Genomic DNA, 26,180 nt, shown 5'->3' with positions numbered 1-26,180 from the left:
AACGGCAGTGGCGTGAGAGTCATTCCTTTACAAGCGGTGTGCAAACGCACATTCATTACACTTGCCACTCGTTGTAAACCGTGTTGTATGCACCTTCGAGGGCATCGCCTGTGAGTATTATATCTTGAATTGGGAAGTTGTTCTGTAGTTTTACCTTTTGGGCTTTAGAATGTTAGAACGGGGGGTGGTGAACTTTGCAAACTTTAGTTAAAGTGAACTTTATGTTTATTGTGTGTGTGTATGGCATGGGGGGTTCAAGGAAGAATTCGCAGTGTTCAATTTCGTTACATCATTGTTCATTTACAGATCGTATTTACGTGTATCATAATTAGGCAGTCACTTATATATGTTGCATATCTGTTTGTTTCCTTTAGTTTCACTCTGGTTCATTTGGATATGATAGTGCTCGTAAATAAAGCACTTATTGGATGCTACTTCCTGACTCCCGTATTCATTTTGAATGGAGTTTGGCTTGCTGTTAACTTGCGTACACATGCACACGCAAGGGTGACAGTAAGCATGATGACGCAAATCTCCATTGAAGCTAGTCATACGCGACCACGAAACCGGAGGCTTGGGCTAATCTCCACTTTGGCCAGAAGTTTTGAAAGATTTGATTTTGATTAAAAAAAAAAAATCCCAGCCACATACAGCAAATAGGGCAAAATGGAGACATTTACTCCCCATTTGCAGGAACCCCAGCTTTATGTAAACAAGGCCACAATGTTGTGCAATGTGCCAGACTGAAAATGAAGTCTTCAATCAAAGTACTTTTTAAAATCGATTCAACCAATTGTGGTCAGTTAATATCACAATCATCACAGTTAACCCATTTAAAAATAACTTCTTTTTTTTTAATGTGAAAAAAGTTGATGAAAAGGTGTGTTTTATGACTAGCCACAATTGTGACTGGTGTGGTAATGTGTTTTACTCAATTAAAAGGTGCCGAAAGTGTTTTTTTTTTTTTTTTTTTTAATTAAAGAAGGCTTTGTATTTTGACTGCAAAAGGCAGAAATAGTGTTGGGACATGAACAAGGTCTTCGTCTTCCTCACCCGGTCTCGAGTCACACCCTCCATGTGCACCCACTCACATTCCACTCAATTCAGTCTGTTGTGTTCGCTGAGCTCCCCAGCGGCAGGCTGATATGGCAAGTGCCCCCGTCCCAAGCCAAGCAGGCAGGAGGTCACTGTTCCTGCTCCCCGGCAACGGAGCCTCCCAGTATTTGCACCCTGGTAGTTGAGAGTCCCCGTCCTGATCCTTGAGTCTCACAGGCATGAGTTGCCTGTCCCAGCACGAAGGCAGCAGTGGGCACCCATCCCTGTGCCAAGGTGGCTGTGCGCCTCCTTCCCTGCACCACCGTGGCCGTCCGCTCCCATCCCTACGCCAAGGCGGCTGTGCAGCCAGGACAGTGTGCAACCGTGTCTGGCCTCCGAGTCCCCTGAATGCCGGTGTCTAGCCTCCAATTCCTCACATTGCCGGCCCCGGTCACAGCACCAAGCCTGCGCCCGACCCCGGACCCAGAGTCTACAAAGTTGGCACAAGTACAGAAGCCGTCCACAGTCCTTGCCAGAGTGACGCGTATTCTGCAGCCTACTCACACTCTAGCCAAGACACGATGACTACCTCCATCTTACATCAGTGTCAAGCATTTATCATCTCTGTCCCTACCTCCCTAGTCCCCAGCCATAGTGCTGCAGCAGTCTCCGGGTCTGCTATCCACGGCGGTCCAGCAGTCTTCCGAGCCACCAGCCACGGCGCTGCAGCAGTCTCTCGAGCCACCAGTCTATGCTCCACAGCAGCCACCGTCAGGCCCTCTTTTCGGCCACAAGCAAATGCCTCTGTCTCAGGTCAATGTCGTGAACTCTCCGCTGTCTGTGACAGCGGGTGTTTCCAGTCAACGCCAAGCCAACAACTCCCAGGTCTCTTCTCCACGCTCAGCTGGTGCCTGTCAGTTTCCTGTGGTCTTCTCCTGTCGGTCTCCAGGGGCCAACAACATTGGCCGGTCTGCAGCAGCACCTGGGCCGCAAGCCCGCCTGGGGTCGTCAGGCTCACCTTGTCTGGCATTCCCGACATCCTCCTGACTCGCCCTGATGGGCTAACCACGTCTGCCGTCCTGGACGCCCTCTGACTCGGCCTATCTCATCAGGTGTTCTGGACACCCACCAGACTCTCTGGACATTTGGACTTGCCCCTCCGAGCGCATCTTGTGGTACGCTGGCACCATTCCTGGGACAATTTTTATCGTGTTTTTTTTTTCTTTTTTTGTTTTTTTTAATTGAAGAGGGTAATATTGGGGCATGCTATTAATAATTTGCATGGAAAGGTCTGTATTTCTGTGTGCCTCTAAACAAACTCACACAAGTAGCTATTCACTAAAGATTGGTGTGTGCTGCAATGGTGATTAATCTGCATGATTTGGATGTGCCAGAATGATTAAATGGTTTGCTGCAGTCATTGGATCCACAAAGTCTTTGGTATAATTAATCGTTTGATGAGTATACTTCATGCCAATCATCATTTCAATTCCTTGGTGTGATGCCCACATATAGGAAATGATGATAGAGCAATGCAGGCCTGAATTGTGTCCTGCAGTGTGGCTGCAGTTCAATCTGGTGCAGCATACATGAACACTTTTTCAGTGTCCACTTTTTCAGTGTCCAGTGTCCTCGGGAAAGATTCGCCCTGCGTGGTTTTTAACGGCAAGATCTTAACATTTCATTGATCTAAATGTGTAGACCTGGGCCGCTGACAATTGTTGGACTCTGCAAAAGCCACCAGGTGCGAATTTCACAACGTTCTACCGATCAACAGTGGTCATGTGATCAATAGATAATTCCTCTAAGCAGAATTTGATTGTTGCTGCATTCTTGGACCAGCAATACATTAGTAGAATTACTGTGCTCAAGTCCATCTTAGACCGCTCCAGCCAAGTTCCCTTTCAAAGACCGATTTCTTGTTGACACTGTCGGGCATTACACCTCCACCTGTCAGAAACAGTTGAAAGTGTCACTTGGTCACCATTTTTGCATAAATGTTGCTGATGGATCACTCTGGCATTGCAAAAAAACGTGTTGCCGTCTCTTGTCATGAACGAGAGTCAAAAGCATCAGAAAGTTCATTTCTGGTTTAAATCCTACGTAGAATTTGCAAAATCGCTGTGTGAAAAATCAATTAAAATCTGTCAAAATAGTTGACAAGGACTTGTCTGCTTGAAAAAAAAGAAAGGCAGTAGATGAGTTACCATCACTATGTAAGAAAATAAAGTTGTGGTTTCATCGGGCTAATAGCTAGTCCTGTTAAAACCAACCTACCACAGCCCTCCTGAAAATAAGGTTACATGAAGAGACGTATGCACATGTGATAAATGCATCAATGTTGGTGAGCAGTAATTAGATTTTTCAAAGTGAATCTGCAATATTTTTGGGGCATTGTGTAATGTGGCATAACATTTCAGTGAAATATGCACATATTTGTAAATAATGAGAGCTGAGGACCGGTCACTAAACTGGCACATTTAGGACAGTCTAAAAATCAATGTAAGCATAAAAATCGCTTATGTTGCTTTATACGTCAGAAAACTGCAATCAGTCGTCACCAAAATGTGGACACTCTATACTTATACCCATATCTTCCTCTAAAAATATTGCAACAATCGCCATAAGTTTGTATTTTATAAACATATTGTATTCACATAAGGTACCATAATGAGTGTCTCTTTGTTGAGGAAACACTATCGTCATAAAATCATACTCGATAATTGTTATTGTTGCCAATATATCAGAGATGTGTGCATGAGATGTCAAATTTGCAATTTTTATAGACATTAGGGTAGGTTTAATTTAAAACCTCCATGGCACTGAAGCAGTACAAAAAGTGAGGACCTGCCTTTACCTTTACTGGGCTGGAGTCCAGGGGCCAACAGTCAAGGGCCCATCATATGAAAAATTTAAAAAAAAATCCAAATTTGTTTATTTTTCTGTTACATAATTGGCATGAGCTGACCAAGTGCATCTGAGTGTTAGTGCATCTCATTGTTATATGTGCCTGCTGTTTGCTTGTGCTTACGTCTGTGTACGAGAGTTGGTTGAAGTTTAATAATAAATACGCAAGTAAAATTTGCGGTTACAAGTCTATTGCTGAATTGAGCATGAACCTGACCTGAATTAGTCCTCAAGATGATGAGAAAACAGTGATGCGTGGAATAATTTGTGGGCCATTGTTGGTTGCTTCTCGAGGTACTGCAATTGGCTTGAGCGTAGTATATTTAGGTTTGCGTGAGTGTGCGCGTGTGTGTGTGTGTGTGTGTGTGGCAGGAAATTGTAAGTGCATCACAATTGTTTGGTTGACAATGTTGCTGTCGCAGTTAAAGAGTAGAGCTTGGATGGGAAAAGGAGCTTGAATATTTTGTGCTCAGATATGTAATATTGGACTAGGAATGTATTTTTATAGTGTAGGGAAGCAAGCTGTATAGTTGTGTGGGTGATCGGATGTGAAGTGAAGGAAGATTGTATGTGTAACTCAGAGCGGTGGGCTTAATCCCCCGGTGAGCACTGAAGGAGCCAGCAGAAAACTTGCAGATTTTTCTCATTTTTCAATAACGCTGGCTAGATGGGATTTGCTTTGAGGAGTAATTTCTATTTGTGAAAGCAAGGTAGTGCATATGGCATTAAATAGAATTGGCATATTGTCAAGTGACGTGTAATGACGTTTTAGAATTGCAAAATTTTGATAGTCAAAACAAAAAGAGTATATATATATATATATATATATATATATATATATATATATATATATATATATATATATATATATATATATATATATATATATATATATATATATATATATATATATATATATATATATATATATATATATATATATATATATGTTTAAATATATTTATACCGGAATAATTAAAAAAAGGGAAGACTGGGGTGTCAAATTTTATGTAATTGAAGTGAGCATCGATAAAAGCAACTACATAGTTTCTTAGTTTTAGTTTTTATTTACAGCAAATTTATCTTCACAATAAATTGCACTAGTGAAATTTACTCCCTCAGGATTTGTTTTTCCAAATTTATGGATCTTCCATGAAATAGGAAAAATACATAAGTTGGATAGGAAGGCTAATTGGCAACTCAGTAGAACCACTTATGAAGGTGGATCATTGTGTGGGGAATATGTTAAGCAGCCAGAATAATGAGAAAAGGGTCTCTAGTTACAGTGCTTAAATATTACTTTGACATCTGACATCTAGTGCTGGAGTGAATTTTGTTTTGAGAAATACTGAAAGTTATTGATTATTTGGGTACATTTGCTCGCTGAAATTTTATTTTCGTCTTTTGCTTACTGTTAAAAAGGGGGGGGGGTGATTAGGGTTTAAAAGGAAATACTACAAGCATTTAATGAATTAAGTTTTTGCCCATTTTCAGGGGCTGTGCAGACCTGAAGACAAACCTAAAGAGAAGGAATTTGATTATGATGCTTTGTGCTTGAACAAAGTTTGTTAATGGTCATTCGCGAAGCTGGCCAATGACTTCTGTTTTTCATTGTGCTGATTCTCAAGCTGAAAGTGGAGAATAGGAAAATACTTATGTTTTAAGTCTTAAAAATATTTTGATGTGCAATTGCGTAAGCAACTTTGATTTGGTAAGCTCTGATCTGACTTATGGAAAGGATTTAATTCGACAGGACTAATGAACACATTACAGTCCAACAATATCTGAGCCGACTCATCAAAAAGTGAAGGAGAAACCTGTTTATTTGAATTCTCTGGATTCTCTTGGTTTGAGCAAGCTAATTGTGATATTGTGGTCTGGGTTGTGAACTTGATTCTAATTTAGGAAATTTTTAGTGCTAAATTTTGTGTGTTGGGACAAAAAAGGCTGACATTGGGCAATCAGATGATGCATCGGCCAGAGAAAATATGGAAAGAAGCACAGTTGGGATGATTTGGTCAGCATCCTGTTTAATTAACTGGTGTGATTGATGTTGCTGCCTTATGAGGTTATTCTCGCAAGTGAGGTGTATGTGTTGCTGCAACTAGACCGTGGAATTTATGTGGGAGAGGAAAAGTAGAAGTAGAAGTTCAATTAATGCAGTTGAAGATTTAGGTTGGGTTTTCTCACTTTGTTTGGGAAAGATGTGCAAAAAAAAAAAAAAAAAACCCAAACAAAGGAATAGATTTATGTAGGGACTACTGGAGATGAAAGCTGAAATGTAAACGAAGGGATAATTGTACAGGAGCCCTCGTGAGGATGTGTCGAGGAGAAGAGTGGAAATATGATTTTCAAGTGAAATGGGCGTTGCCAGAATCCAGTGGATTGGTAAGTATAAGAGAATTTTACAACAGGTAGGTACTGTAATTCTATGAATGGAAAAAGTTAATGGAGTTTTAGCAGCTGAAGAATCACAATTGGAAAAAGAACATAAACAAAAAGATTAGGCGCTAAATGTAGGCTGCTTGCAAAGTAGGCAGATAGTGGGACAGATTAGTGAGACATTGCAGGAACGCGAGGGGGGCAGAAGAAGCTTCCTTTAGGATCGGGCCTGCGAGGAGAGGAGCATTGTTTGGCTCTCTTCCACTTTACTGCTCTTTTTCGAAAGAGGAACGTGATCCTTGTTTGTTGATCACTCCTACTTGGAAATAAGTGTGACGAGAGAGATGTTTGGGTATTTGGACACAAATTGGAAAAAGAGGTAGTGAAAGTCCTGTTACCAAAGAGTCAAGAAATTAACTGCTGTTTAAAAATTATATTGTCCGTTTGTGAGGTTTTTATTTTGTGAATAGGAGGGGTATAGAATGATACAGTGACCCTAACATGAACCTAACACATAGTGTGTGTCCTTCTGCCAGGTTGTTTTCCGGGCGGCTGAAGGAAACCAAGTTGGATGGAGGATTTCCAGACAGAGATCAACAAGGTGGCCTTTGGGATGAGCTAGGCACATGCAGTTTTCCAAAGTGGCCGATTATGTCACACGAAAAGTCGAGGCAAACTGTGGAGCCCAATTCTGGTAACTATGTGTCATAGTAGGTTAGTTAAAATTTGCGGCAGCTATTTGGAAAAAGTAGAGCGAGAGTTCGTAGGATGTGCAACTTAAAGAGCTTGAGGTTTTGTGAACAGCTTGGAGAGGGCTAAAGGGGGAGAAGCAAACTCCCGCCTGAGACATGGGAGGCTTACTATTTCCAACCTGGACTGCCGCGTCGTGCTGCCTAGTAATGCTGCAGATGTGACCTGAGGAGGTATTGGGGGAATGAGATCGTAGCCATGGATGGGAGATGCAGCTATTGTGTTTCATTGAGTGAGAAGCTGGCCAGCCTTGAGAGGGGTCAGCCCTGTTGGGGACTACACACCTTGCCATGCAGCTGCTTCAACAACAATAACAACTGCCCAGATTTCCATTGCACAGGCATCCAAGCCCTCCGGTGGCTTTGATCTCTATGGCTTAATAGCCTGTATCCATACTTTCCACCAATTAGCCTATTATATCATTGAACGCACTATGTCTGGTCATAAGACCAGTCAATCATGATCATTTTGTTGCACAGTTTGAAGAACATAGTTGAATGTTATATTTGGATTATTTGTATAACACATCAATTGTGATTGCTTCACATGTCTGTCTCACACAGGAGCGGAGAGACGGGTAAAGATGACTGTACCATATACCATATACATTGGCGATTGCAACGCAACAGGTCCTCGTGCACCTGGGGACAGCTGTATGAAACAGATTACCAAATGTGCATTCATTGTGTAGCTGAATTGATCAAAACATTGCAAACGATAGTGCATATTAGTATGCCACATTAGTTAACTACTCATGGCACATATTGTAGGGGCATGTGCGACATTTAACATTCCTGATAATTTTAAGGCAGGCTATTAGAGTCCTAGGAAAAAACTATTTAATTCTACTTTATTCTATTCTGTGCTATTCTATTTCATTCTAATCTATTCCAAAACATTCTCAATTGATCACACATCTCCGACACAAAACAGGTACAGTACTAATTTGACAAGTTTAAATCCAGGAAGGGGAGCCTGTGAATGTGCGCCAAGGATAGTGGAGCAGTCTCAACTCTGATGGGATATGTGCGGTATATTCATGAGGATGTAGAAGTTATGTTACATGTGGTGGCTGTTATCTTGGAGAAAGACGACAAACATAAACTGGGAAGATGACAACAAGAAGTACACACATATAATCAGGACTAAAACATCAGAACTAAAAAAGATCACCTGAAAACTTGTTGAAAACACAGGAACGTAAGAGCAACAAGAACTAGTAGTGTTACATGGAAACGTGGACACGGTGACATATGGACAGGATGACATTATGAACGGAGACTGAACGCTTAATACACACGTCTAATGAGACAACGAAAAAACAGCTGGAGACAATTGGTAGAGGGCGCTAATTGGTTAAGACGAGGGGAACGGAAACATGGATTTAGAACAAAATCTCAGAAACTGGAAAGAGCAGAAAATCCCAACATTACCCTGCATCAAAAACAAATAAATTGCAACAGAACATGACGATGTCAATATTAAACTATGAGCAGTAGTAGCCTTTTCGCAACTATAGGAATGCGGTTCAAGCAGCAAAGAAGGGTTAAAAATTTAAAGAACAGCTCAAAAGGACCTCTCTTAAGATGGTAAGGGAAAATATCGTGTATGTAGATGAGTAAAGGCTAGATAATGGCAATGAGGCAGCGAGCATAGCCACAACCCGCAGATAGCTATATGTTAGCACATTGAGTGATATTTATGGAATTAAAAATCATTACACATTACAGGAACATTTCTTTTGTTAGACATAGGGATAGAAAATTAAATATGAACATCCCAGCGCCACCTTTATGGCGCTACCCTGGTGGGTTCCCTCGACCGCCTGGCTGGGAGCCCTGGTAGAAGAGCCACTTGAGCAACGTATAGGGTAAGACACAAATGTCACTAGTATTCATATATTGGGACTCATTTTAGATTTTTGAAAAAATTTTAAGAAATTAGAACTGTGTTTTGGGATGAATGATCAGTAGGTGTAGTTCACACCATCCTTAAGGGGTGCTAGGATGGGCAGGGAAATGGAGTCTCTAAAGGATGGACCGGGCTTTGGGGCTCGCGATCGTTCGTTTGAGTTTTTGTGTGCAGGAAGTGACTGTTGGCTTGGTGATACCATATGATGAGGGGTGCATTGAAGGGGTGACGGCACACTCGTGAGATGACTCCTTTTACAGTCATGTTGGTGCGTTGGTCGTTTCTGATATGGCAACAATGTCGCCTTTCGTATCTCAAATTTTCTCTCGTTACTTGAGACAGTATTTTTCCATCGATGCGTTTCTTAATCTGAGTTTCAATTCATAAGTAGAGGTACCACTGTATTTTGAAGTTGGCCAATAAAAGCGTGTCGCTGGCGTATTACGTTATGTTGTTATGTCGCTGCGCATCAAATAAACATGAACATACAAATATAAAATGGAAAAATCCTTATTTTTAAAGTACCAGCCTTAGTCTAAGACTCGTTTGACCCCGAATTGCTGAAATCCTTCCATACATGTGGCAAGATCTAGATCAAGATTGTATGTGTATGACATGATTGCTCTTCCTCCTCAATTGAAACTGCAAACGTCTAAAAAGACACACACACACACACACACACACACACACATACGCACATACATACACTTACTCATTTTTTTATTTTTCACTGAGCCATCCACGAACCATGCTGAGCCTGAATCCTGGTGACTAATCTGTCTGGGTATAGAATTAACAAAACCTTGAAGACAATTGAACTGTCGTTTGGGTCTGTTTGATGCTAATTTGAGCAATTTCCATATCCAATCCCATTTATAATTCATATATTTGTTTCTGTATTTAGAGAGTGAATTGTATTTTTGTACAATGTGTATGCCAGCATGATGCTTAGAGTAAAAAATGTTGCAAACCCAAACTGACCACCAAATGCTTTTTCATCAACAGCTACAAATGTTTGACAATAATAATAACTGTTTTTGTTGGAATCCATTAGTGTGTTTTGTACCTCTCAATACCCCCACTGTGGAGCCTATGAACCAATTTGCAACACATGTATACTCTACTACTCACTCTATCCCCTCCGGCATGCAGATACACATCATGGAGGGGTTGAATAAGAAGGTCAAACAAAAATGTGCATTCTCATCCAATCCTTTTAGTTACTGTGGCAGTGAGTTTGTCCTCACTTCCCTGAAAGCACAGCTGTGTGGGAGTCAGCCATGACAGTAAAACATGTATATGCCATCATTAGAATGCCACTTTGCCAGCAGAGACAGACTATTGCGGAATAATCTTGCATGAAAATCAATTGGTTCACACATTTCCAACCTATGTCGCTAATCTTGGTGAGGGCACCTGATAAGTAAAGTTCATCTAAAGAACATAGTATTTGCCCAAGGAGGGGTTGCAAAAATTTCACTGTAGGCTATACACTGTAACTTTTTCTAAAATGGCAAAATGCCTCCTGAACAAATCTTACAACAACAATGGGAAGTAGAAATTGTATTATTTCAGTCAGCTGTCATTTATTCGGTGGTGGACCGTCAGGGCCAGCAAGGTTGTCTGTTAGCCTAAAATAATGTGTTAGAGCTTTCAGCCAATTACAATTCAGCTAACTTGTGTCGCTATGCTGTGTGACATCTGCCTTTATCAGAAACCAGGGCATTCACATCAACACGGCCCAGGCTTCTGTGCAAGCGCAGATGGATATGTCAATGCCCTTAATGCTTAATAGACAGCAGTAATAGTCAATCGGGCAATAAGTTCACCATCTAGAGGCCTCACGTTGAACGTGACGTGACTGGATGCTCACTGCACGAAGGTGGTGCTTTATTGATCCACCATGCTTAACGTTGAAAGTAGTTGAGTAATTGAAAAACAAAAAACAAAAAAAAAAACGAAAAAAAAAACATGTTGCTCAACCGTAAGCTAATGGCAACCATGAGGCAATCCAAACCTATGTTAAATAGCTAATGCATTTACAACCCCAGGTAAAAACATCAAAATTGTACATAAATATTAAAAATTGGTCCCAAAATAGTATGGTAAGTGCTATATATATATATATATATATATATATATATATATATATATATATATATATATATATATATATATATATATATATATATATATATATATATACATGTATACAATTAGAAAACATCATAAATAAAAAATATTGAAAGGATTAATTACCTTATATTAATAAAATAATAAAATATAAAATATTATATTAACAAGGGAGTGCCGCTTGTCATGCCCATATTCTCTAGTAAGGGTTATCTCCAGCATCATTTCCATATAAATCATCTTCTTACTTCTCTCTTTAACATCACTATCACTAGCAATCATGGGACCCATGGCTAACCCTTTCAACTTTGAATTAAGCAGTAAAATGCACAATAAATAGGGCTTTGTAACAACTCACAATCGATGAAGCTTTACCGTTCCGCCATTTGAGGCCGACCAATAACAGACCAACATCTCCTTGAGGAGACACCAACAAATAGCAGGCCAGTATTGTAGTGACGGTTGCAGGGACAGCAACTGAAAATAACTGTAATTACCTAAAAATGCCTGCAGATGGAGACGAAACAACACAAATAAAGCCAAGCCCCTAGGACAGGGGTCGGCAACCCGCGGCTGTCGAGCCGCATGCGGCTCTTTAGTGGTGTCCTAGTGGCTTCCTGGAGCTTTTTCCAAAATGTTTGAAAATGGAAAAAGATGAGGGAGAAAAATATTTTTTTCGTTTGAATGTGGTTTCTGTAGGGGGACAAACATGACAAAAACATTCTTAACATTTTCCAATGCTGTAAAATTGTGTAGAATAAACATTTCAACATTTCTGTCAACGAAGAATTACGTCATAGCCTGAGACACGCGTTTCTGTTAGCAGGGCGGGATGCTAGGCAAGTGGCCGTTGTAAACAAACTGGCGGCCATGAGCCATGGATCCGAAAGGGGAAAAGAGAAAAATAACTGAGCAGAACAAACAATTCAACATTTCTTGGACCTAATCATTTGCATTCGTTGCCAATGCAGAAGGATTGCCTGAATGTTTGCTCTGTAGCGAGAAGTTCTCAAATAACAAAAATGGCAATGTGGAACGACATTTTCAGGGAAGGCGTTCTACATTTACAGCCGTGTACCCAGTTAGCAATGAGAGAAAAAGTGTGATTGCATTACTTCTGCAGAAATTAGCGGAGCGCAAAAATATATTTAAGAAGTGGATTGCATCTCCAAACTCCACGACTGCTGCAAGTTTCGTTGCAACCAGGGAGATAATAAAATGTGGCAAACCGTTTACAGTTGGTGACTACATGGAGTCATTCATCAACATATCAGAACACCAATTTAAGGACTTCATAAACAAAACCGGGATAATACAAAAAAAAAAAGACACGCCTCTCTCCGCCAAGACAGTGAAGGAAAGAACGATTAAAGTGGCAGGCAACACCGATCAACAAATCAAGGACATTAATTCAGCACCAGCATACTCAATTGCCAGTGATGTGATCGATATTGAACAGACTGCGCATTTATGCAGGTATGTGGCTGATGTTTTATTTTTATAGATACAGGCTACGTTTTATTGCACTCTATTGCCCAGATAAGGGCCACCTTATGCACGTTCCATTTTGTTTTTTTCGAATCCTCATGAATAAATTCTTCTAAAATCCGCTTTATTTAATTTAATCGAAGCAATGAAACATAATTCATTAATATTGTAATATTGTTAAACTTGAGGCAGCATCGCACAACAGAGTAGTCATGTGGTGTGTCAGGATGCACTGCAGGAAAAATAAACATTTAATCATGAAGCCTCATTACGTATTCGTAGTTAATAATTTTGATAGTAGGCTAATGAATACAGCATGTGTTGCCTTATTACAAGGCTTTTATTTTTTTGCAGCTCCAGACATATTTGTTTTTTTTTGTTTTTTTTGGTCCAATATGGCTCTTTCAACATTTTGGGTTGCCGACCCCTGAAATAGGGTCATGAGTTGTTTGGGCGTAAACCGGGAAAATGCCATAAAGACAGGATGAAAAAACTCCAGGTCACAACATGAAAATAACGTCAGGGGATGTTGTAACAAAGGGGTCCACTGTATATATAATATACATGCACACAATTAAATAACATAAGAAATAAAAACTATATAAAGGATTTATGTACCTTTGAGTGACACTTGTTATGACCATATTCCCAAGTAAGTGTAGCCTAGGCTAGGCTATCTTACCTTTCTTCGTATTTCTTGATTATCTCCAGCTTTGTTTCCATAAAAATCATCTTACATCAATCTTTAACATCACTAAAAATCTTTCAATTCAATCCAAGCCACAGCTGACCAAAGTGCTGTACAAAACAATCGTAAAGAGACAATAGCTCAAGGATATAAAACGCTAAATCTGATAAGACAAATGAGTAAGGGTAAAACATAAAATAAAACAAAGGATAAAAAGATTAAAATAGCGAATAAAATGATAGGGATGAAAGCATAAAAGAATAAAATAAAAGTAAAAAGTCCACTGTCTTACTAAGTGTTAAACGCCAAGGGGAGGAGGTGGGTTTTGACACGTAATCTAAAAACAGGCAGGGAGGAGGACTGCCTGATGTGCTGAGGCAAGTTATTCCAGAGTTTTTGGGGCTGAGAAGCAGAGGAGGACACAGGGTCACCAAGGCTGACACAGAAAGTACGGTCAGCCAAGTATGACCTGAACCACTCTAGCGCCACGCCCCTGATGCCCACCCACTGCTCCAAACGCGATAACAGGACTTTGTGGTCCACCGTATCAAATGCAGCAGTTAAATCTAAAAGCACAAGAAGAACATAGTCACCGGAGTCTGTGGCTACAAATATGTCATTAAAAACTCTTAAAAGAGCTGATTCAGTGCTGTGCAGAGATTTAAAACCGATTGGAAGACCTCAAGAATACTATGGTCTTTAAGAAATTCCATTAATTGTCTGCAGACTATTTTCTCCAGGATTTTTTAAATAAAAGGCAGCTTGGAAATTGGCCTGAAATTAGCAAGAACTGCAGGATCTAGCCCAGGTTTTTTAATCATGGGTTGAACAATTGCATGTTTAAAATCAACAGGGACCACACCTGAGGATTGACTGCTGTTAACAATAGAAAGAACAGCAGTCCCAGCTGTGGGGAAAACCTCTTTAAATAGTCGAGGGGGGCAAGCATCATTTGGAGAACCTGAGGGCTTTCAACTGACTAATAACCTCACATAAACAGGGCAGAGTCACAGGCTCAAACTGTTCAAAGGCAGCAGAGCAAGTGACAGAGACACCGGGGTCATAGACAGCAGGAGAGATGAGAGCCCAAGCAGAAGCGACCTTAACAATAAATAATTTAAGAAATGATTCACAAGCCGCAGGAGAGGCTTCTATACTCGGAGTCTGTCGGGCATTAAGAGAACAATACCTTGTTTTAAACAAAACACGACAGGTGTTTATGACAGGTGGACAAAACAATGTTTGACAAATGTTCCCTCTTAGCATTTTTTAAAGTTGTCTGATAATGACGCAAGCAGTCCCTTAACATTTGAAAAGACACCTGCAGTTTGTCCCTTTTCCACTTGCGCTCAGCTTTACGACACTCCCGTCTGACAGCTCGAGTAGTGTCATTTAACCATGGCTCAGATCTGATTTTAAATCGCCTGGTTTTTAATGGAGCCACAGCATCCAAAACATTCCGGCAGGTGGAGTGAAACCATGAACTAAGCTGCTCTGTACTGCTCACAGATCCTGGAATGACAGAATCATGACTGAAAGTGGCTGAAAACTGAGCAGCAGTGGAGGGGTTAATAACGCCGAGTAACAGCAGTAGATTTAACTGTACTACAGGCAAGAGCAACCTCAATGCTGCTGATAGAGGATGAAAGAGATAGCTGCTTGCATTTACAGTGACTTTTAAAGATCATGGCAATTCCTCCTCCTCGGCCAGATGTCCGTGGAGAATTTAAAAAGCAGCAATCGTTAGACAAAAGTTCAGTGAAAGCACCGGACTCAATCTTAGCACTCATGGATAACCAATCCAAGTTTGAATTAAGCACTAAAATCCATAATAAATGCGGTATTGAAAGCTCTCTCACACAAATGTCGGAGATGTTGTGTTATTTACTCTTCCACTGCTGCTCACTTCTCCGCAGTCTTCAGCCAGAGCTGTGTCATTCCTAATTCTGTGTATCAGGTTACAGAGGCTCTAATTTCACAGTTTCAAGACAGCTGTGAAATTGCCATAGACATCGCAGCTCCATTAAAGACCAGGAAGCAAAAAGCTAAATCAGAGACGTGGGTAAATTAAATAACCCGTGCAGCCAGACAGGAGTGTTGAAGAATTGAGCAACAGTGGAAGAAGGACAAACTGCAAGTGTCCTTTCAAATTCTCAGGGACTCCTGTTGCCATTACCAAGCCACTGTGAAAGAGGCAAAAAAAAGTACGTTTCTGATATTTTTCAGCTAAACTGTCATAAGATTCGGGTGTTGTTTAATGTTATCAACGCTGCTCTGAATCCACCGCAGACTGGTATTGAGGCCTCCCCTGCTGTGTGCGAGAACTTTCTCCACTCATTCATCGATAAAGTCACTTCCACCAGAGCAAGCACTTATTTCATCTCCTGCTTCTGACCCTTCAGTGTTAGTCCCCCCTTCTGCTGTGTTGGATATGCTTGAGCCTGTGACCCTTCCCTTTCTGCAGGAGATCGTGAGTCATTTGAAGCCCTCAGGTTCTCCTGGTGATTCTATCCCACCACGACTTTTTAAGGAGGTTTTTCCCACTATTGGTCCATCTTGTCTTACAGTTATTAATAATTTTCAACAGTTAACATTGTGTGCACTGTCTCACACACACAACTCTCAATTCAAGCAAGTCCACAAATAATAATAGCATAATTTTTAATAACATCTTACTCTTACTATGCTGCTTAGTGAGACTTCTGACATTCCTTATCTTGAACAATCCACTTCAAATCTGACTTGTATTCTGTTGTTGCCACTCTTAAGCAATTCTTTCAAATGAGTGTCAGTCAGAACAGATCGATGCTTTGATTTCACATGTTTCAGGATAGAAAACACAGACTCGCAGATGTACGTTGACCCAAACATGGACAGTATCTTAAGGAAAAACTTTTGGAAAAACTGCACCTGCTTTTCTACCTGGCTTTTCAAAGCGACCAACTTGTTCTTGCGAAGTTCAGTCCCTTTTGGAAATTCCTGGTCGATGTTAGGGTGGAGTGAGCTGAAGTGATGCTGAAGATTTGAAGCTTTGAAATGCGCTAATGCTGCGTGACATATAAGGCAGATCGGCTTGCCATTAAGTCCAACAAAAAAATATAAACTCTCCCACTCTGGCAAAAACACCCTATGTTCTTCTTCATATTTTCGTTTGGCTGTGTTTTGTTCCCTGCCATTTCAAGAGGTAACTTGACGGAAATTGTTTACGACACAAATAATGTCACACCAAAGATTCTCTCGTCGCTCGTTTGACGTCACTCAAACAGGTTTACATGGTCAGTGTGCTATCTAGCTGTAGGGGGAGTGAATGTCACAGTGCCAGCCAAGCATTTTTGACGCATGTCATGTGACAGCTCCTGAAGAGCCGCATGAAACTCGTTAAAAGAGCCGCATGAGGCTTGCGACCCGCGGGTTGGCCAGGCCAACCCTAACCGTTCTCTCAGGTCAGCTGACCAGCTGCTTCTGAGAGTGCCTAAAACCAGGCTTAAGGTCAGAGGCGATCGAGCATTCGCTGTCGCAGCTCCAAAACTTTGGAATGATGTGCCGCTGCATGTTAGACAGGCCTCCTCTTGATTTGTTTTTAAAACTCTTCATAAAAGCCACCTTTTCTCTATGGTTTACAACACCTTGGAAAAATATTGACTGATTGTACTTGATCTTATTTTATTTATTTTACTTGATTTTAATGTTTTATTGTGTTTTTATTGTGTTACCTATGTATTGTTTTTTTTTCCTGTACACCACTTTGGAAACCTTGCGTTTGTTTAAAATTGTGCTATATAAAATAAGTGGATTGGATTGGATTGAACAAGATAAAGTTTTTAGGCAGCCATCTTTGTGACCCCGTGAGCCGACCAATTCCAGACCTGCATCTTCATGACCACATCACGCTGACCAATAGTAGACCAGTATCTCAGGGAGCGGAAACGCCGACCAATAGCAGAACAACATTGTAGTGACGCGTTGCAGCAGAGGCAGGTTTACGCCAACAGAAAATAAGAGCAATTACTTAAAATCGCAAAGACTACAAAACACAACCAACCCCACAGGTCATGACAGTTGTTGATGTTAATCGTAAAGCGAGACAAATGCCTTGAAGAGGGGATGAAAAAACTCAGTATTCCACATCGTAACGTGAAAAAAAACGTGCCGTAACTCCAGCGTCCACTGTAGTTGCAATTTCTATTGTAAGTCAAGCCATTTCACACAGACATTTGTCATGCATGCATCCGTACTAAGTGTATAAACAATGTCATTCTTCTACGCCAGGGGTGTCCAAACTTTTTGCAAAGAGGGCCAGACGTGGTGTGTTAAAAATGTAGGGGGGCCAATCTTGGCAGGCGTTCTTTACATACAGTATAGCAGCAATTAATTTAAATACATTTCAATGAGCCGTTCTGTGTTAACATGTGCTGTTTTATTTTAATTTCAGCTATCTTTAGCATGTGATTTTGTTAATTTGAAGCATGCCTATCAAAATTGAATTGACATTAAATATTGAAATTGAATATTCACTTAACTTCACTTTTTTTAACACTTTAACTTTTTTGTAACAGTTGAACAGAAGTAATTGTACTCGGGTGCAAATTACATTTGAAACATAAAAAACATATCCCACCATGGCATTTTAATATTTATAAGATTTTTAAACACAATAACAGACAAATGAGCAAGTCATAGTCATATCAACAAGTGCAGGGCTCATTTAAAAAATGAAATAAGTGCAGGGCTCATTTAAAATATGAAATTAGTAACTCTAAATGTTGATTGGATTTTTAAATGTGTATTATTCTGGAGTGAAAAACGTTTTCAGACTTATCATGATTGAAAAATGACTTGTCCGCATGAGTGTGATGCGTGAAACTGAGATCTGGAGTGTAGGACAAAGGCCAGGTGTGGCTCTGTGGCAGTAGTATGGATGTGCAAGATGTCTTAAGTGTGTGTCCTCACACGGCTCTAATTTAAGTTCATAACCGAGAATGTCTTCTCACACAAATACGTCGACCCGAACAAGCTAAGCATTTTCTTACCAAATGCTTGAATTTCTCGGGAACTTGTACTTCTCCAGCTGTCAGCAAAAGTTGGTGATATAAAGCTGCTGATCGAGCTGCAGCTCAACTTTCCTCCTTTTGTTGAATGTCGCCATTTTAGAAAATTAAGGGCTCATACAGTCAATTACACATATACTAATTTGCTGTTCCTAATTTAGCCTATAGATGGCAGCATTTAGCACAGGCAGGTAACAGCGCTGCTGCCCAATGTATTCATTCTCCATGAGGGCCAGACGTTATTGATTTTATGACGGAGGCTGCGGGCCGGATGGAAATTGACAACGGGCCGCATTTGGACCCCGGGCCGGACTTTGGACATGTCTGTTCTACGCTATGTAAGGCACAATCGTAGATCAGACGGACACATCTGATAGCCGTAGCCCTCCCGCAATGCCGCCTGCGTCGGCTCGTGCGGGTCATAGCCTACCCGCTAGTCCAGCCTAAGCAGCCAGCTAGCCGCGGTGAGCCTGTTCAGATGCATAATCGTTTTAGCCCCCTTGCTAGGCACACTCTATCTCAGTCTACTGGCTCCTGCACATTAGTTATTGGGGACTTCATCACCCATAACATTAAGCTTAAAACGCGAGCCACCGTAATGTGTATTCCTGGGGCCAGAGGACCTGACATTGAAGCTAGTCTTAGGGAGTTGACACACAAGAGACCTAGACACCATCTTAGTGCAAACAACACTAGTCACACAGATATAGTGGCTAATCATAGTTCCCTCCATTCAGCACACGATCTCATGCGATTCTTTACTCAGCGGATTCAGCTAATAAGGAACGAAATAAAGAAGGCAGTGCCACTTATGCCCTCGGGTTCTGTGATTGCTGATGCTAGTTCGGACAAACAGGTTCATGAAAGTCTGGTAACTCTTTCCCAGTTTGATTTAGTAACCCTGGAGTGTCTTACACACGTGGGTAATGCAGCAAAGCCGACATCCTGCATGTTCGACCCAGCTTCCAGGCAAACTCGTTAACACTAGAAGGTCCAGCATTTGGCTCTCCTGCCTATAAAGACCACCGGTTGCCGAATGGCACCAAGGAATTTAGCTAACACCCTAAATTACCTGTGAACGGCTAACTGTGTTATGTGAACTGAACAAAAGAGAAGTTGCAAACTCACTTTATCGTGTTGGAGGAGCATCAGACACGCAAACGTCGTCAATATGTGGGGGTGGAAGAGCTCGCACAGACCCATCTTTTGAAAACTTCAATCAAGATAAAGGCTCACGTTGCAACAATTTTATCTTGCTGAGCGAGCAACACAAGCTTTTCCTCTGATGGTGAGATTTACTGATAAAAATGGACCAAAAAAAAAAATCATAAAAATATATACAGTATTTTTGTCCTCAGGGTGCAGTCAGTTTTTGTGAGTAAATACATTTCAACAGTCATTCGCAATCCAGTCAACCAGGGTTGTGCGACATGATGCAGTTGGTGACAAATGACCCCTACACATCAGAATTTGCAGGAAATATACCAGTTTTTGCTTGTTCACTGCGGGTGGACGTCATCAAATTGTGGATGTTGCATGATATATTTGAAGCAGGTTCGGCACATTATTCAAATGATCTGTGGGTTTCCCAGGTTTGCTGACCAACAGTCATTTAGTGATGGTCCCCTGGTGACTTGGCGCAATACTCCACCCCAGAAACAAAATGGAGGCTGTAAGAAAACCCAAAACTCTTTGCATTACAGGTGTCAAACTCAAGGCCCGGGGGCCAGATCCGGCCCGCCACATCATTTCACGCGGCCCGCGAAACGCCCATTACAATTCAAGTTTCCGTTCAAAATATCACATTTGTAAGTCAATTTGAAAGTGTTTGGGTGAAAAAGCAAGCGCTTTTTACCCTCACACTCTTTCTGTTTTCAAAAGTAGTTGGAAGTGTGACAAATACACCCAAAATGTATTTTTTAGCATTTTTCACCTTGTTGGGAAAGAAATATGAAAAAGGGAATAATATGAAACAGAATCTTGCCTGAAGACAGTGGAAGATTTATGTCTTCTCCATCTGAGTCATCGTGATTTACTTCACTCAAGATCATTTCCAATGCCTGTTGAGCATTGAGTCTTCTCTGCATTTTTGTTCTTTAGGAGTTTGCACACACAGAATTCTTGAGAATTCCCAATAGTAATGCAATCTGCATCCAACAGGCCATTTCAACAGATAGGTCAATTTGCATGAGTTTGCATGTGTCTACACGAACAAGTCGTCTGCTTCCTACATGAACAACCCCCAACAATCTTGTTTATACGTCTCTTACTGTGCCACTATTATTCACAAGCAAGTGAAATCTGCATTTGTACAAACTTATGGAATGATAATGTGAATCATTATAGCATCATTCAAAGGCAACCTTACCTAGATACAAACATGATGTAAGACAAAATGCACAAGAGATTATTTTTGACTGAATCTGCATCTATGCTATTTATGGATGTTTATGTTGACACATTGTGAAACCACATTTGCCTGGGAGTGTGGATATGAAAAAGCCTCATTGGCTTCTGACACATCCATGCACATTTTTTGACTGTTTTTGTTTTGTGTTTTTCTACTCGTGCTGTATTTTACTTCTTGTGTGTTTGGCTGTATATGTAACGAACTGTATGTTTTGTGTACAATAAACTAAACAATTCTTATCTTCAATGAAGTTTTCAAAAGAGGGGTCTGTGGAAGCTCTTCAACCCTAAAGGAAATTCATATTTTTCAAATTCAATATATCAATAAAATAGTGTGTACATGGAACTGCATTATTCTAATAAAGATTGAGACTACATAATGTCAGTATAAAGCAGATATAGTCTTGGCCCAGGAGAAATAAAGACAAGTCAGCACCTCCTAAAGGAACAGATGGCATCCCCCGACACAACATTGCACCAGGAGCAAAAGGCTAGGTGTGGCCTTCAAGAAAAGATCAGGGTTTATGGTGCTCAGACTTCCTCCCGCTTCAAAGAATGGCCGGCAGAACAAAGACTTTTGAAGACACCTTCCCCACGCAAACAGACCCCCACGCACACACACACCGGCACGCATGCATGTGCACGCGCACGCACACACACACACACACACACACACACACCTGAATTCCACAGTGGGACTACATGCCCCAAAAGGGTATTAGAACTGAATGTGGAAGGTGAAACGTTGCCATTTTCTGCTCCGACCTGTGGCAGGACTGGCCCGAGGCCTTGTGTACTTTCCCACTCTGCCTGGAATAAATCAATTGTTTCACTATGTTGTGGTATGGGCGATCTTTCAACAAAAACAAACACGCTAAGAACTAGTTTAAGGCAAGAAGCTTTTTTCTAGATTCCTTCAGTTGGTGACCACGACGTGATTCTTGGAAGATCAGGTTGAAAAGACAGAGGGTTAGGGTTAGGGTTAGGGTGGGCAGAGATTTTGCCGGACTTCGGTCTCCCTGGTGCACCAAAAGAAAGGTAGGCAGAAACCTGTTGTATATCCAAATTCAACAGGATTGAGTATTCTAAATTTTGGGAGACTGAAGATATGGTGATGTCTCTGTAAGTACTGTAATTTTATTTGGTGTTTTGTTTAACAGTGGTAACAAAGGACACAGCACAATTATTTCAACTGTGGTAACAGTTAGAGGGCACGGATCGGTGTTTAGTTTAACCGTGGTAACAAAGGACACGGCCCAATTAATTCAACTGTGGTAACAGTTAGAGGGCATGGATCGGTGTTGAGTTTAACTGTGGTAACGAAGGACACGGCCCAATTAATTCAACTGTGATAACAGTTAGAGGGCACGGATCAGTGTTTAGTTTAGCAAAAAGGATTGTGTCTCATCGTAGCTGACGCTGCCTCCGGATGCGGGGGGGGCATTGCAACGTTTCCGTATACGTTGGGGATTTTGGGACCCTCAAAAACGGGCAGGGATTTAATTGACTACTAGGTCGGGAGATGAGTATGCCACCAGTGAATTCGGAGGAAGAAAGGGATGTAGAATGTTGTAAATTTGGTTGTGAAAGTTATGGTGGAACGTGGCATAAGACAATGGATGAGTTATGAAGAGAACTAGAAAGTCAGTTGTTGGCATGTGTGGAAAAGAAGAAGCAAAAAGTAAAACAAGCCAAGTGGAAAAAAGTGTGGGTGAAATGGAAGGAGGATAAAAAGGTTAATAGAGATAAATGTACATTTGCACATTTGGCTAAGAATTTTCTTCTTGCTGTGGAAAAAGTTGAGGGAGAAGATAGAGGAAAGTGAATGGATAAAGAGGAGACTTTTAACCGCAGAATTAAAGGAGTATGATAAGTTGCGGCGCAATTTGCATGAAATGTATTTGATGATGACTGCTGTGGCTGCTGGTCAGGAGGAAAAATAGGGTCACTTTGACCCACCATTGGGGGTTGCAAAACAGGGCAGGACCGCTGCACCCCCCGAACACACTGAGCCATCCCAAACTGAATCTAATGGTCAAAGAGTAGCTTTGCAAACCTCAGTTTACGAACTGGGTGGGGAAGGAATTTTTGTAGGGACTGCCAATACTGTAAGGACTGACCGACTAAAACGTGTTGGAGAGGACTAAGTGGGGGGGAAATCGACAAGGAAGCGTGGTGACTGACCAGATGACCCGCCAACACAAAGACATACAACTTGACCGAGCAGTTAGACAGGCGAACTGTGGACAATGTGCATCCCAAGGTGGTTGTCCTCAGAGGACAAATTAAGAGCCGGTATGGTAAAAGCTCACACACAGCACCAGGATGGGGTGGACACAGACATTGAGACAGGGGAGGGGGGGGAACTCATTGTTTGATTTCACACTCCCCCCTCTTACTGACTCCTCATCTCTTGCCGCATACATGCGACGCGCTACTCAACAGAGGATGACTGGAGAAGCTAAGCAACAAATGACAACAGCAGTTTGACTCCTAATTATGAAAAGAGTCAGATCAGACCATAATTTCAAACTAGACCATCTGATAGATATACCCCACCAATGAGAAATTATCCCATGTTACCAGCTCCTCATGGGTTAGTTTATCAAGAAATGACGTTGAAAAATGTAGATATTTTGCTCTCTGCATTAATGGGCGGCGCCGAGCTCTGGATCCAAGCTTTCAAGAGACACACTGATGGTATGAATTTGGCTTGCGGCGACATGGTAAAATTAATCCAGTCTTGAGGCGTTCCAGCCTTAATATGGTTGAACCTGATTGATTGTTTGCTCCTTTCACCATGCGACTGTTTTCTGTGCTCCAGGACCTCTTTCCTTCTTCCGTGTCAGCAATACCAAAACTTCCAGATTTCAAAACCACCCTGGATCCCGCTTCACACCTGAATGCCTGCCAGACCGTGTGATCAGATAAGACCGGTTCACATCCATCCTGCGACAAGCCACCTTTGTGATTTGTAGAATGTGCATCTGGATACACTTTCCATGGAGGTCAGGGAGAAGCTTTCTGAAGACCCTGATCTCCTGGAAGGTAATGAGAGTTATTTTAATCAACATGTGATTCACAATGTAAAATAATATGTTCACAGGCAAAACAAATCTGATGAGGGAGTGAAAGGAATGCAGGAACGGCTTCTGAGACTTCAATTAGCACAAGCGCAGAAAAAAGGCCAAAAAGGGGGTGGCAGATCAATGGATTTGGATGGTTGAGTGACGGCCGGTGAGAGGCAGAGGGGCGTGTCGTGGAAGGGGGAACACCAACGGAGGTCAAGGCGGCTCTCGCCAAGCTCCAAATCAAGGCTGCTTCAGGTGTGACCGTATGGACCCTTGGTGGAGACAGTGCACGTTTCCTTGGCCAGAACAAAGCCAGCACCAGGGCCCTCCTCCCCAGAGAGAAGACAGAGGAAGACAACCTACACGAGGCAAGGCGACAGCAACAACTGAGCAAGCCACACCAGCAGGCGGTCATCAGCCACCTCTATACAGATGACGATGACTAGGCCAAAGATGGGTTTGTTGGTTTTCCCACAACTCTGCCTGTCTCCACACCACAAAAGGACTTCTATTGCTGGACAAACTCTCACCCACCGCTTGGTGTTGACTGAAAATCACCACACACCTATTCATCGCATGTGGCAAGACCTATGGACAAAGACACAAGCAGCCATCTACCGCAGCTCAGAAGGACTGTCGGATCACGTCCAGAGAGGCGTGTTCTTCACTTGTCACCCCAGCCCACAGATGGCTGGGACCATGACATGAACTAAAGGAGGGAGGAGGTGTCTACTTGACTTTCCTGCAGTGAAAACCCCAAATCGACTTGTTCTCCTCCTGCACCAGCTGACCCTCTCCATCTCACACTGTTGTATGCCTGCAACAATGATTCAATTTTTAGGAAGCATTTCAAACAATCAAAGGCGATGAGAGGAACTTGACTAGTCACCAAAATTTTTGTGGAGAGACGAGGCATTGTGATGTACACATCACTGACAGATAAGCAATCTCAATTGTTCATGATAGGTGAGTCATTCACACCACACATAACTGGCTGTAGGAGCAGGTTGGGAGGCATGTGAACAGGAATCCATGGTGTGGTAATGCCAATTGGCCAGTGATTGGACACATAGTGAAATTTCCTTGGTAATGCATTCCCAGAGCACTGAATGTTTTTGTATTCGCGGTGGATCCCGGGTTGCTGGAGCATGTCACACTCTCTCGATTACACGGCATGGAGCTCGCGGACCACGAGGACGCCACTCCGCTTTCGGACAAGTTGTCGAACTCGTTGTGGTCCAGGGCATAAGTTTTTGCCACCCCTTTCTTCCGGTACCGTTCAAAGTGACACATCATTATTTTGGCGTGCTCCAATGTACATGCAAACCTAAGTAAGCAGGTCGCATTACTAACACTCTTTAGGGACTGTGGGAGGTCGTAGTCCTTGAGTTATCAGACTCCTCCTTCAACACTCCCATTCTCCCAGTTTTGAAAGCGGATTGGGTAAATTACCATATGGCATTTGACCTTCGGAAAATCAACAAAATTACTGAAAACGCCTTGCATTCTTGTGCCGCTATCAAACATCGCTGTTTGAGCAGGTTGAGCCCGACAATGCAATAGTTCACTGTGATTGATTTGGCTAATACATTTTTCTGCCTGCTACTGGCAGAAGAGTACAGACAATATTTTGCTTTTAGATTTAACGGCTGTACATTACAATACACACACGTCTCCCAAGGCGGGAGGCTAAGCCCCGAGATTTTCTAAATGAGTTTTTGCGCGAAGTGCAACAAACGGAAGAGGTACCAGAGGGCGCTATTTGATACATTATGTTGACAACTTATTAATTGGTAAGTTGGCTTAAATCTGCTTAACAACTACTCTTTTATATCTTTCTCGACTCAGTGAATTGGGGTTCAAAGTGTCACAGTACAGGTTACCGTGATGCTGACGACAAGTGCAATTGTTGACATGACTGCGTTGAGATGGCGACCTGAGACTTAAAAGCCGGACCAGACTTTCGTGGTGTCCTCTCTGAGGCGTAGGGTCTCCTTCACCGACGGCTGTTGCTGGAGGAAAACTTTAGGACCCTGCATGCCAAAGTGTGGAGGCCCCTGACCCGGAGGAACCGGCCTCAGACTTCCAGACCGTTTCAACGATCAGCGACTTCCGGCGGTGGAATTAAAGGCCGTGTGTGTAGCCCTTAAATTGGCAGAACGGTAAAAGGTGACAATTTTTTCTGATTTGTAGTTGGTTGCCTTTATATGGTTGGCTTAGCAATTTCATGTCCTACGTCAAAAGCCTGCAGTCTGTGCAAAATGCAGCAGCGAGACTATTGACGAGGACGAGAAAGTTTGATCATATCACTGATTCGAGCTGACCTGCATTGGCTTCCAATACACATGAAATGTGATT

General features: G+C 41.9%; 1 long non-coding RNA gene and 1 pseudogene across 1 annotated transcript in view; one reads left to right on the top strand and one right to left on the bottom strand.

Annotated features, from left to right (window-relative positions):
• The window catches only part of LOC148409185 (uncharacterized), a 125,984-nt gene that overhangs the window by 19,648 nt on the left and 80,156 nt on the right, over positions 1-26,180 (bottom strand). The gene's annotated exons all lie outside the window — the stretch shown is intronic.
• LOC148409186 (uncharacterized) overlaps positions 1,146-26,180 on the top strand; it is a 48,531-nt pseudogene continuing 23,496 nt past the window's right edge.

The sequence above is a fragment of the Hippichthys cyanospilos genome, chromosome 17, assembly GCF_059441005.1.
Source record: "Hippichthys cyanospilos isolate Australia breed blue-spotted pipefish chromosome 17, RoL_Hcya_1.0, whole genome shotgun sequence".
Taxonomy (NCBI): Eukaryota; Metazoa; Chordata; class Actinopteri; order Syngnathiformes; family Syngnathidae; genus Hippichthys; species Hippichthys cyanospilos.
The sequence above is the reverse complement of the archived record's forward strand: the minus strand, read 5'-3'. Positions and strand labels throughout refer to the sequence as shown.